Below are 11,589 nucleotides of genomic sequence, written 5' to 3'. Positions count from 1 at the left end.
CTCAGGGGGGACCTCATTACTATCTACAACTACCTGAAGGGAGGCTGTGGCCAGGTAGGGATTGGTCTCTACTCCCAGGCAACCAGCAACAGAACAAGGGGACACAGTCTCAAGTTGTGCCAGGGGGAGTATAGGCTGGATGTTAGGAGGAAGCTCTTGCCAGAGAGAGTGATTGGCATTGGAATGGGCTGCCCAGGGAGGGGGTGGAGTCACCATCCCTGGAGGTGTTCAAGAAAAGCCTGGATGAGGCACTTAGTGCCATGGTCTAGCTGATGGGCTAGGGCTGGGTGCTAGGTTGGGCTGTATGTTGAAGGGTCAGTGGCACTGTTCCAGCAGTTGTGAGAAGGAAGGACAGGGAAGATCCTATAGAATATGAATTAAGGATTTCAAGCAAACATAAATGTGAGAAATGCATTTTAAAAATATGTATGTAGTAAGAAAAGGTGAAATCAGATTTTGTTTGCTGCTATAATATTTAACAGGAGAATTGCATGCTGCAAAACTATCATCCAACCCACTTCCCTAAAGCATATACATTTTGTCTTTGATCCCACTGTGTGAATGTGATTTACCCTCCTTAGACTTTCTAGACATTGTTGACGTATTTTCTGCTATGTCTGTAGAATCCAAGGTGACTGTTCTTCTGGCAGTCACCTTTAATTTAAATTTGTCTTCCATAGTCACATTGCTCCATTACCATTCTCTCTTTCCAAGGTAACTAGGTATTCTTATTTTCATCTTTGAATAAAATGAAAGGGGGAAAATATAATCTCTGTAACATTAACACATGTCTTGATGTTTTTATCACCTGAGGTATAACTGCACTTTAATTACCAAGGTGAGAGCAATGGGATTTTGTCACATTAGGAAAACAACAGCTACATATTTAAAACAGAAGCTAGAGAAAGCAACATAACTGGAAAATGTCACAACATATTTGTTCTTTATAATACTCCCCACAGACCAGGTTGAAACATTCCTTTCTGGGCTGAAAACAGATTTCTCAGGAAAAGAAATATTGTTTGATTGTTACTTTTTTTCATGTTTTCTTTTCCATCACGCTAATAGACTAATAATTGAATTGTTAGTGTTCTACACCTGAAAATGTATCTGCTTAATTCTTCTGATATTCCAGAAATATTATTTTCTAGTAATTCATTTAGAGGAGTTTGAGTTCCAAATCATAGTAAATTGGTATTCAAATAACCACATACGAAGAATAAAATTCTGGCCCCTGAGAAAGCTTTTATAAAGTTTGTTGGATCAAATTTGCACCATTAAAAGATCTAATTTCAGACGGCAGATGCTGAGTTGTTTCTGAAAATAATCCTAACTATCTCTTTTGAAAAGCTTGTTCTTAATGCACAGTATATGAGGGAGAGGAAAAAAAAAAGAGGAGTTCACACTCAGTTTACCCACAATAAATAATAACTTCCACGAGCTTTTGGAAACCTAAACCAAGACAGATACTGGTTTTCTGCCTGAAGCATTGAATTCTTCTTGTTGGACAAACCTATTGGGTTTGTCTGTTTCCACCATTTTGCAAAATTTTGGAAACAAAATTGAATGGGATAAATGTAATACTTTTATTGCTTTTAAAATTTGTCTAGGATGAGAACAGGAACACAACATCTTGCACTTTTTTCCATTAGTAGGGATGGTTCTATAAGAAAGTTTTTTGGTTGTTTTTCTTTTAAACCTTTTGATTCTGGAAGAGAATTGGAAAATATCCACTGCCAGAAATTAACTGCTAGACTTGCCATTAATTTTGGTTAAAGTTGAAACTCCACTAACATTGAATTTCACTAAATGTTGTAACTTTTTTTTTTTCCAGAAAAGAAATCATAGTAAGGACAGTTCTTCTGGATTTTAAGCTTCTTGCTATACATATTATGATTTTAGAGAAGTCACACCAGTTTTACTGAATTTATTCTGAACTTTCTTCTCTGAGGCAAATTAAATGATGGGGTTTTTTTCACCTTACTGGATGGGAAGACATTTTCAGAAGGCAGAAATATTTTATATGGGTCAGTTTGGCCATGGTCAAAGAGCTACACTTCAGTGATGCAGTATGTACTGCACAGGGGGAGAATTCTTCAGATCGTCATCTCGAATGCAACGAACTTTGATCCATTCAGTGTTGTATAGATTTCCTTCAATATGCATGGTTTTTAGATGGAAGGAAGATTTATAGTGTATTTGTTGTTGGAAGGCACCTCTGAAGAGCATCTAGTCCAACCTGCTGCTCAAGCAGAACTGGTTGCTTAGGACTATGTTCAGTTGGGTCATGAATGTTTCCACAGATGAAGACTCTCAAGCTCCTGGGACAACCTGCACTAGTGTTGAACCACCTTCACAATAAAAAAACTTGTTTTCTTATGTCTTCCACTGGACTCACTTCAGTAAGCCCCTATCTTTCTTATATTGGGGAGCACAGGATTAAATATAATTATAGACTAAAGTACGTAAGAAGCTTGTTCTATTCATCTGAACAGCAGCAAGTTCCTTAGCACAAAACACTACTCCAAGTTGAAAATATGAGCATAAAGAGGTCTTTGGAGATAGGACCTTTGACTCATAACAGTGAGGTCTGCTTAAGTGAGGTGGATTGAGTCACTACATTTGGGATGGTAGAACTGATTTAAGGAAGCTGTGAGTCCTACTCTGGAGAGTGCAAGACGAGGAGGCAATTCTACAATTTGACTACAAATCAGCTTGACGGTACCTTCAAAATAACAGTCACAGGGGACAGAACTACTTACTGAAAGGCTTCAAGTTTGAAACACCCTAGGAAACTGTATAAAATAATTTCCCTGTCCTAAATAGAATACAATTATGCAGACAAAGACAAGACTGGTAGGGGAATTATGACTAAGTTTAGAAACACGAACACAGATCCAGCCTTATCTTTTGTCATCTGATTAGGTCATTATCCACACTATAGTACTGTCTTTTTCTGACCATAAGCAACAAATAATCAGACTACATTATCTCATGGTTCAATAGCATCTAAAATTTTGTAATCCTGTCTGAGAAACTGAAAAGCATCAGTGCTGAATGCAGTTTGGATTTCAAAAATGCCTTTCATGAAAAAGACGCTATCTGCCTTCTCTATTATGTTTATCATTTATTATCTTAGAGCAAATACAAAAGTTCTCATTCCCTGTTTTGCAGTACTAAAAAATCCTCCTGTGTCCTTTTCTCTTTCAATAACACTTTCCTGCCTGCTTTTCGATGTCACAGGCAAGGACTTTGCCAATGGAGTGATTAAATGATATGCAGTCTGTCCTTAGCAGTGAAGGTGATAATTACACAGAGAACAGCAACGAAGGAGTAAAGATGTTCCCCTGGAGCTGGTCTCAGAATAAAAACATCAGATGTCTGTTGCTCTCAATAGCAGTAGGCCTCTCTTCATTACTGCCCCATCAGTCTTCAGAAATTGATCTCATTTCATCCACTTTAATGAAGTTTAACAAAAAATGTCACTGAAGAATTCCAATGTTGTCTTCTCTCTCAGCAGCTGACTTTCTCCAGAGCACTGAAAACAGCACCTTTTGTTCAACAAAGTACGCAAACTGTAACAACTGCCAAATACTAAGTTCTAGACTTTTCTTTTATCAACCAGAATGTTTACAATGAATTATGTTCAAAATATCTTTCACGAGACAATTTTTTCTCCACTTTGCAATTCTGAGAATGTATCTCATATAATATGAAATAGCATTTATGACCCAGTCTCATGCTTCACTGAGCATAGAGTTTTATCTTTTCCTATGTTGATTATCTTTGCTCTAGGAGAGGTAACATTATCTGCATATCAAAACAGAAAAGCAAAGTTACCCTGAAGTGAACTGTTTATTCTTTTATTTAGAGCTGTATTTTTGATCCCTCTGTTTCAGAAAAGATGAGATAAAATGTAGTGCAATAAAATAAAAATAGAAAAAATCAAGAAAACATTACAATTTCACTGGAATGTCCTCAGAAAACTGTGAATCCTCAAGAAAAGGGGAACAGTCCCAATGATTTCAAAATCATGGTTTTCTCAAATGAAAACATTTTCTTTAGTGTCATCTACCTGATGTTTTGCCTATTGACAAATTATTAGTGTGGAAATTTATTTCAGGTAGAAATCAAATATCTGCACAAACCACAGTCCAGTCCACAGAGCAGAGTACTACAGATTGTTCAATGTAATGAAAGTCCAGCAATTCTCAAAGAGAAATAGTTTCAGTGACTCCCAGTAATTATTTGGTTTATCTGCTACAGTTCCGTATGCTGGACAAACAACAATAGCCAATGCATCTGTTAAACCATATGCCAATACCAACTATCTCTTCCTCAGTCCTCATACTGATTTCATGCTATTATAAATGGTTGCTATTATTTTTAGTAGATCTCATATTTTTATCATTTAAATCTAAAACTGGATATGCAAATACTGAAACAAGTGAAATATGCTTGTTAGTTATCAGGAAAATTAGTAATGTACAATTGTGTTAGTTTGAAGCTAATTGGAATATTTTAATGAGAAAAACTAGAGTACAGGCTGTGAAAAGGAAGCAATGGTGATGTCTGCTTCACTCAGAGGCTTGCTGAGACATATTAAAGCAAGGACACAAACACAGACAAGACAGTTCTATCTGTCAGAGTTTGGTGTCTGTGTTTTCTCCCTGGGCTTCTGCTGTTCAGCTTGGGTTTGTGTAACTCAACTAATCATTCTGCTTCTAAAAAGGCCAGTCAAGAGCAGCAGTGGGAGTGAAGAAAGAACACAGAAATCTGTAGCTGACTGTGATCAATTAATTATAAATACCACTGCCATTGGACCAGCCACCCACCTCCCGCAAGGCAATTCTGGCCCAGCAGACAAATTCCACCTAGACATCAGCAATCACATGGCTCACTTTGGATAATGCTGCGCGACCAGTTTGGTGAAAACATGAACTAAGTCTCTACCCTGGCAGTTCCCAGAAATAAGAAGGACACTCTATTGTTCGTGGATGCAGTGGGATTTTGGAGACTACACATTCCTGGGTTCAGTTGGATTGCCAAACCTCTGCATGATGTGACTCATAAAAGCAACAGACTTGGATCAGATAAAGCAAGAAGTAGTTCGTGGAGCAGGCTTGGGACCTGTTTGAATCCAGCAATAAGCTTGTTATGTCCACATGTTTTCATACCAGAAATGAGGAAACACAGAAATAGAAGTCAATGTGTCATTTTTGATCTCACAAACACTTGCTAACAAAATGATAAAACTCTATAAAACATATGAGCAATGTATACTTTCTTACACTATATTTTTTTAAGGAAACCTTAATTTTGCTTGGTCACACACCAGTAAAATTAATTTTATAGATGAAAAGAAAGAGAAGAAAAAAGTCTTGCTAGTTTCAAATAGTCTTTTTTTTTTTTTTTATCCTTGTTTGGTTGAGGTTTTGGGGGTTTGCTTGTTTGTTTGTTTGTTTGTTTTTAATTATTTCCCCTTACTATACTTAAAACTTTACAAGTAAGACAGGTACTTTATAAAAAGATAAGATAAAAGTGCTCCTCTGAAAAACATAACTGGCTTTCTCAGTATGTTTAAATAGTTAGTCCTAGGAAATCTTGGTTTGTGTGCAGTTTGGTTGGTGAGGGAAATTTTCCAAATCAAATGCTCCAAAGTTGATTCTTTATTGCCTATATCAGGCAGAAAAAAGGGGGGTGAGGGGAGTGGTAAGAGAAGCAAAGTATAAAGGCCTCTTGTTCACAGTAAATCTGATCTATCCATTAGATGTCTATCTTATAAAATATTTATAATCACTTCTGCCTTGGGATTTTGAAGTTTGCTCTCTCCTAGTGATATTTGATAAGAGCTATTGTACCATTTCGGCATTATCTCCAAGGATCAGATTGGAATAGTAGTATTTGCACAAATACAGCTTAAGCATCTGCAAATCATTTTGCACCAGAAATTGACCACCGAATTTATATAGAAGAGAACAAACGTGCCTGAGTAAACACAGAAATACAAATAAAGCATGATCTTGCCCGCCTTGCTTAACTCTCTGAAAGTATGTGGGGTGTATTTCTTGCCTTCTGCTGTAAAAACACACCCATGGGGTTTTGTATCAGTGACAACAATCTTTGAAAGAAAATATTTTGCATTATTTTATAACACTAAAATAACTATTTATGACAAAGAAGTAGTGCATAATTCTTACAGTGCTAGCATCAGCTATAACTAACACAGTGCAGTTAAGTGTCTTTCCTTGGCCAGGTTAAAATTCTAGTCCCATTGGTAACAATAAATCATGGTTTAGATATGCCAGTGACTAAACCCAAATGTCATCTAAGCTATGATAGAAGATCTCTGTGCATGCATTCTTCCTTAGAACCAGATGCAGGAGAACTTGAGTTAGCTTAACTCTCTGATGTTATTCAAGATGTAAATCAGTTGAGGACAGTTCCATGCACACAAATGCATATTTGGAAAACTCAACAAAGATAAGTGTGATGGTTTGGGTGTTCCCCTCCCCACACACACTTTGGAAATCACCCATACTAGACTCAGCTGGCTCTGGAAATATGAATGAAGCTTATATTTACAGCTTAACACAGTATACAAGCAGATATTTACAGTATATACATACAGAAATATACAAGGTAAAAGGTAATACAGAAACACAACTCCCCTCCCAGAAACCTGAGTCCCCAGGAGGGGCTTCCAACTGCCCCTTCACCTTCCCCCACCCCTCTCAACCTTACTCCAGTCCCAAGGAAGAATGGAGGTTCGGCCAGGGGGTTAGGAAGCAAAGTGGATTAGTCAGAGAAATGGAGGGTGAGGTTAGAGAGAGAGATGCAGCTCATACCTCCCCAGAAGGAGTAGTGCCTTATCTATGTTTTGATTCTTGTTCTTATACAACTCAGCAAGCCTATGAGGGAAGTAGACATCACCATTGTTTTCCTTCCACAGCCTGTAATCTAGTTCTTCTCACCAAAACATTCTAGCTAGGCTCAAACTAGCACAGTAACATTTATTATTACAAAACTGATCTTTGATTTGGGGACCTTTTCAGATGAAACAGATATTCTTCATGGTGTATTTTAAATTAAAATGACTGGTTTCACTTTACAAATATGAAAACTGTTAACAACAATCAGAACAACAAATCAAATCATCTCATTTGGTGATTTGTGATCTGTGAAGAACCAACCCAATACAATTTTATTATTACTAAAATTTCTAGGTAAACTTGTCTGGATTGTCTGTATATCCTCTACACTACACAGATTTTAACTTCAGCAGAAATTTAAAAGATCTCAGCATCAAATGCATTTTTAGAGTCAAATACCCTGATAATTTCTTGAAGTACTTTCAGTTATTCTGAATACTCTTCACTTGCCATTTTGAATCATAGAATCCTAGAATCAGTCAGGGTTGGAAGGGACCACAAGGATCATCTAGTTCCAACTCCCCTACCATGAGCAGGGACACCCTACCCTATATTAGACTGGCCACAGCCTCATCCAGCCTGGCCTTAAACACCTCCAGAGATGGGATGTCAACTGCCTCCCTCGGCAACCCATTCCAGGCTCTCAACACTCTCATGCTTTTGGAGCATTTTCTTCTGATTACTTGAACCAATCTACATTATCCTTAATCAGAGAAAATGGTAAAAGCTTTAGAAAGTCTCAGGCTCTGTATATTCATCACTCCAGAGTTTCATTGTTAATTTGGATACATCCTTTTCCAAATCCAAATGAGAAGATACAGGGTCCATTTCCAGTTCTAACTCTAACATGAGAATTTTAATAGCCCAAAGCAATACACCATAAATTCACAGCACAGCTAAATTAAGGCAAAGAAATTCCTAGCTGCTGTGAAACCCTCTCTGTTTCATAGCACAGCACATTTCCATGCAATGTTATCCTCTTTTCTAACTTACAGTGACATCCTCTGATGGCTATGCTGGAAAGCAGCACTAGGAACAGATGCCATTATGAAAGAAACTCTCCTCTGAACTGGGCTGACACCATCTGAAGCAAGCAGCAGGCAGGCAAACCAACTAAAAGTCCTAGTCCCTCATTCCTGAAGTATAGGCAGCAGGATAAACTGAAGCAGCCCAAGCCATAAATACATGTTTTGAAAATGAAATAGTTAAGAATTGCTCAAGTAACTAGGACAGAATCAGTACTTCTTAATTCTATTCCTGGTTTTCTAATATTATTTACATTTCACTTTTAAGTTTAAGAAAGATCTTTTATATGAAAAGTGTTTGTGTGACATAGAAGTCCTTGGCAGCCTCTAAATGGTTTCTATCTCTGGCTTTGGTGTTAGAGTTTTCAGAGAGTCTTAAGCAGGTCTTACCCCAAAACACATGCACATTATCTTCATACCCCGGGATATTTTTGGACCCACAGCTCAAAATGAACAAAATAACTCTCCTTATTTTCTGACCTTTTCCTCATGCTGAGCTACTGCTCAAGGATTCTGCAGATGTTTATTCAGGAGAAATTCGCTGATAACTTTCAGGATGAAAAAGAGCAAACTCAGGAGGATAGAACTGAATTTCAGAGTGATCTGGGGAGTTTAGAGCAGTGGACTCTGTATGTTAGTGAGTAAAAATGTACTAAATATAAATAAATAAATAAATAATAATAAAAAAAAAATATATATAAAACTAAAAATAAAGTTCAACACAAAAGAAAAAAAAAACAAGGAAAAGGTGAATTACCTTTGATTTTAAAGACATGTAATTTTAGTTACTTTTTTTGTAATGAGTAAACCAGGTTTTTTTTGTAATGAGTACAATAGTGATAATTACACATCACACAGATTATGACAAAGAAAACATTAAAGAACTCTCATATTAAAAACTTGTTTTTCCTTCAGTCTGAACATGTCTATCTTCACTACTTTTGCTATTTTTTAACTACTTGACTGAGACACAGAGACATTTTAGCTGTCAGCTAAAAGCAAAAGAAAGCAATCTTACATTAGCTAAAAAAAAAAAAAAGTGGGTATTAGAGAAGTCACAATTCAAACTTAATTATCACTGAGGTGAGTTTCATTATTTTGATTCAGGTTTGTGTTCATGCCTGAGCCTAGACACTCTATGTTTAGAGGGAAAATCTTGGTGTTTCCCAGTTATCTGCACAAAAGCAGTTTCAGGCATTTTGAGCTGCCCTTGACTGTAATGTTTGCTTCTCAAAGAAGCCTCTTTCAAGACAGATCTTTCACTAAAAACCCATGTTACATAACCTTAAAACCAGGATGTTTACTCTAATAGCTTCTTATCTTTGTGAATCAGAGGTCTCTGTCAGAACTAGAGGTGCTCTTTGGCCTCTTTCCTGATATGAATTTATAGATGTATATCTGTAAGAGATTTTTCAATAGACTACCTTAAGGAAAAAGCCAAATAGAGCAAATTCCAGAGGAAGTCATTAAGAACGCAAGAATGGCAAGACAATTTCTATTTTAATCTGTTTTTTTGCATACATAGAATCCTTTTGCCATTGCTAATAGTTCCAAGGAATGGGTCCAAATAATTTAGGATTTTTTTTTTTTTTGAGCATACCACATTGCTTTAGTCCTCTGTTGAAACACTGAGATCACTACAAATCACCCCTCTGCTGGATGTCTATATATGAAGGAGACAAGAATTTCAGTAAGAGGAAAGAGAGTGCAGTGTCTATGTGGTAAAACAGAATAACAAGGAGTCTATGCAAACAATATATGAAAAATTACCCTTGAGGTCCCTCACTGGTGTTTGAAAATTGCTTAGATCCAGCAATGCCCCACGGTCTGCTTCACTGACCCATTTTGTGCTGAGGAAATAACCTACCTTGAGTTAGACAGGCCTGTGAGACACTGCAGTTCCTTCCACAAATATATTTCTATATTATTTTATACAGCTCCAGCTTGAATTTTAAAGCTACAAACGTTTAAGTTTCAATTTTTCATATACTGTCTGTTTCAGGCTCCAATTTTTATTACGGTAACCTCTATCTGTCTCCCAGATATTGTCCACTTGTGGACATTTTCTGACAAATAAAAGCAACGTAAGATTTTAATCTTCTAGGGTTATGGTTCTCCAAAATGGAAAACTGAATAAATTTTACTGGTTGTAGGGGCATCTGTTCCACCTTCCCTTCTTCCTTTCCTTCCTCCCTCCTTCCTTCCTTCCTTCCTTCCTTCCTTCCTTCCTTCCTTCCTTCCTTCCTTCCTTCCTTCCTTCCTTCCTTCCTTCCTTCTTTCTTCCTTCCTTCCTTCCTTCCTTCCTTCCTTCCTTCCTTCCTTCCTTCCTTCCTTCCTTCCTTCTTCCTTCCATCCTTCCTTCCTTCCTTCCTTCCTTCCTTCCTTCCTTCCTTCCTTCCTTCCTTCCTTCCTTCTTTCTTCCTTCCTTCCTTCCTTCCTTCCTTCCTTCCTTCCTTCCTTCCTTCCTTCCTTCCTTCCTTCCTTCCTTCCTTCTTCCTTCCATCCTTCCTTCTCTCTCTTTCTTTCTTTCTTTCTTTCTTTCTTTCTTTCTTTCTTTCTTTCTTTCTTTCTTTCTTTCTTTCTTTCTTTCTTCTTTCTTTCTTTCTTTCTTTCTTTCTTTCTTTCTTCTTTCTTTCTTTCTTTCTTTCTTTCTTTCTTTCTTTCTTTCTTTCTTTCTTTCTTTCTTTCTTTCTTTCTTTCTTTCTTTCTTTCTTTCTTTCTTTCTTTCTTTCTTTCTTTCTTTCTTTCTTTCTCTCTCTTTCTTTCTTTCTTTCTTTCTTTCTTTCTTTCTTTCTTTCTTTCTTTCTTTCTTTCTTTCTTTCTTTCTTTCTTTCTTTCTTTCTTTCTTTCTTTCTTTCTTTCTTTCTTTCTTTCTTTCTTTCTTTCTTTCTTTCTTTCTTTCTTTCTTTCTTTCTTTCTTTCTTTCTTTCTTTCTTTCTTCTTTCCTTCCTTCCCTCTTTCTTTCTTTCTTTCTTTCTTTCTTTCTTTCTTTCTTTCTTTCTTTCTTTCTTTCTTTCTTTCTTTCTTTCTTTCTTTCTTTCTTTCTTTCTTTCTTTCTTTTCCTCTCCTCCTCTTTCTCTTTTCCTCTCTTTCTCTTTCTTTCTCTCCTCCTCTCTCTTTTTCTTTCTCTCTCACTTTTTCACTTTCTTTCTTTCTTTCTGTCTTTCTTTCTCTCTCACTTTTTCTCTTTCTCTCATTCTTTCTTTTCTTACTCTCTTATGTTCAGCATTCACTGGACTTTAACAGAAGTATGCTCAAATATACACAAAAATATTAATGTGACACTGGCAATTCTGCCAGTTTAATTTTATTGCTTGCATCACAGCAGCACTTAAAAGCTTTACAGGCCATACCTGTACTAGTAAATTAATCTACACAGGGGTATGGGAACAGGCAATTGCACACAGTCATTGCTACTATTACCTTGTTAACATGGTTGTCATCTGAGACAGTCAGTGTTTGCCCAGACAATTCCTAGGCACAGTTCAGGGAACAGCACAGATCAAGTCAATCCCCAAAGGCAGTCTGGAGGTACCTTGTTTTGAGGGTAAGAGATTTAGTCATCTGGATGTGAGATGTGTCACGACACTTGTTCTAAGAGCTATAGAGCAGCTCTTGGTTTGCCTCCTTTA

The 11,589-nt window shown here is 36.9% G+C and overlaps 1 long non-coding RNA gene across 1 annotated transcript; it reads right to left on the bottom strand.

Moving 5' to 3' along the window:
* Window positions 1-427: 427 nt before the first annotated feature.
* LOC135175097 (uncharacterized) lies at window positions 428-8,509 on the bottom strand. The gene is made up of 2 exons (XR_010302235.1): window positions 8,438-8,509; window positions 428-3,810 (listed from the first exon to the last, which is right to left on the bottom strand). It is a non-coding gene; the product is annotated as an uncharacterized LOC135175097 (long non-coding RNA).
* Window positions 8,510-11,589: the final 3,080 nt, after the last annotated feature.

The sequence above is a fragment of the Pogoniulus pusillus genome, chromosome 4 (genome assembly GCF_015220805.1).
Source record: "Pogoniulus pusillus isolate bPogPus1 chromosome 4, bPogPus1.pri, whole genome shotgun sequence".
Classification (NCBI taxonomy): domain Eukaryota; kingdom Metazoa; phylum Chordata; class Aves; order Piciformes; family Lybiidae; genus Pogoniulus; species Pogoniulus pusillus.
The sequence above is the reverse complement of the archived record's forward strand: the minus strand, read 5'-3'. Positions and strand labels throughout refer to the sequence as shown.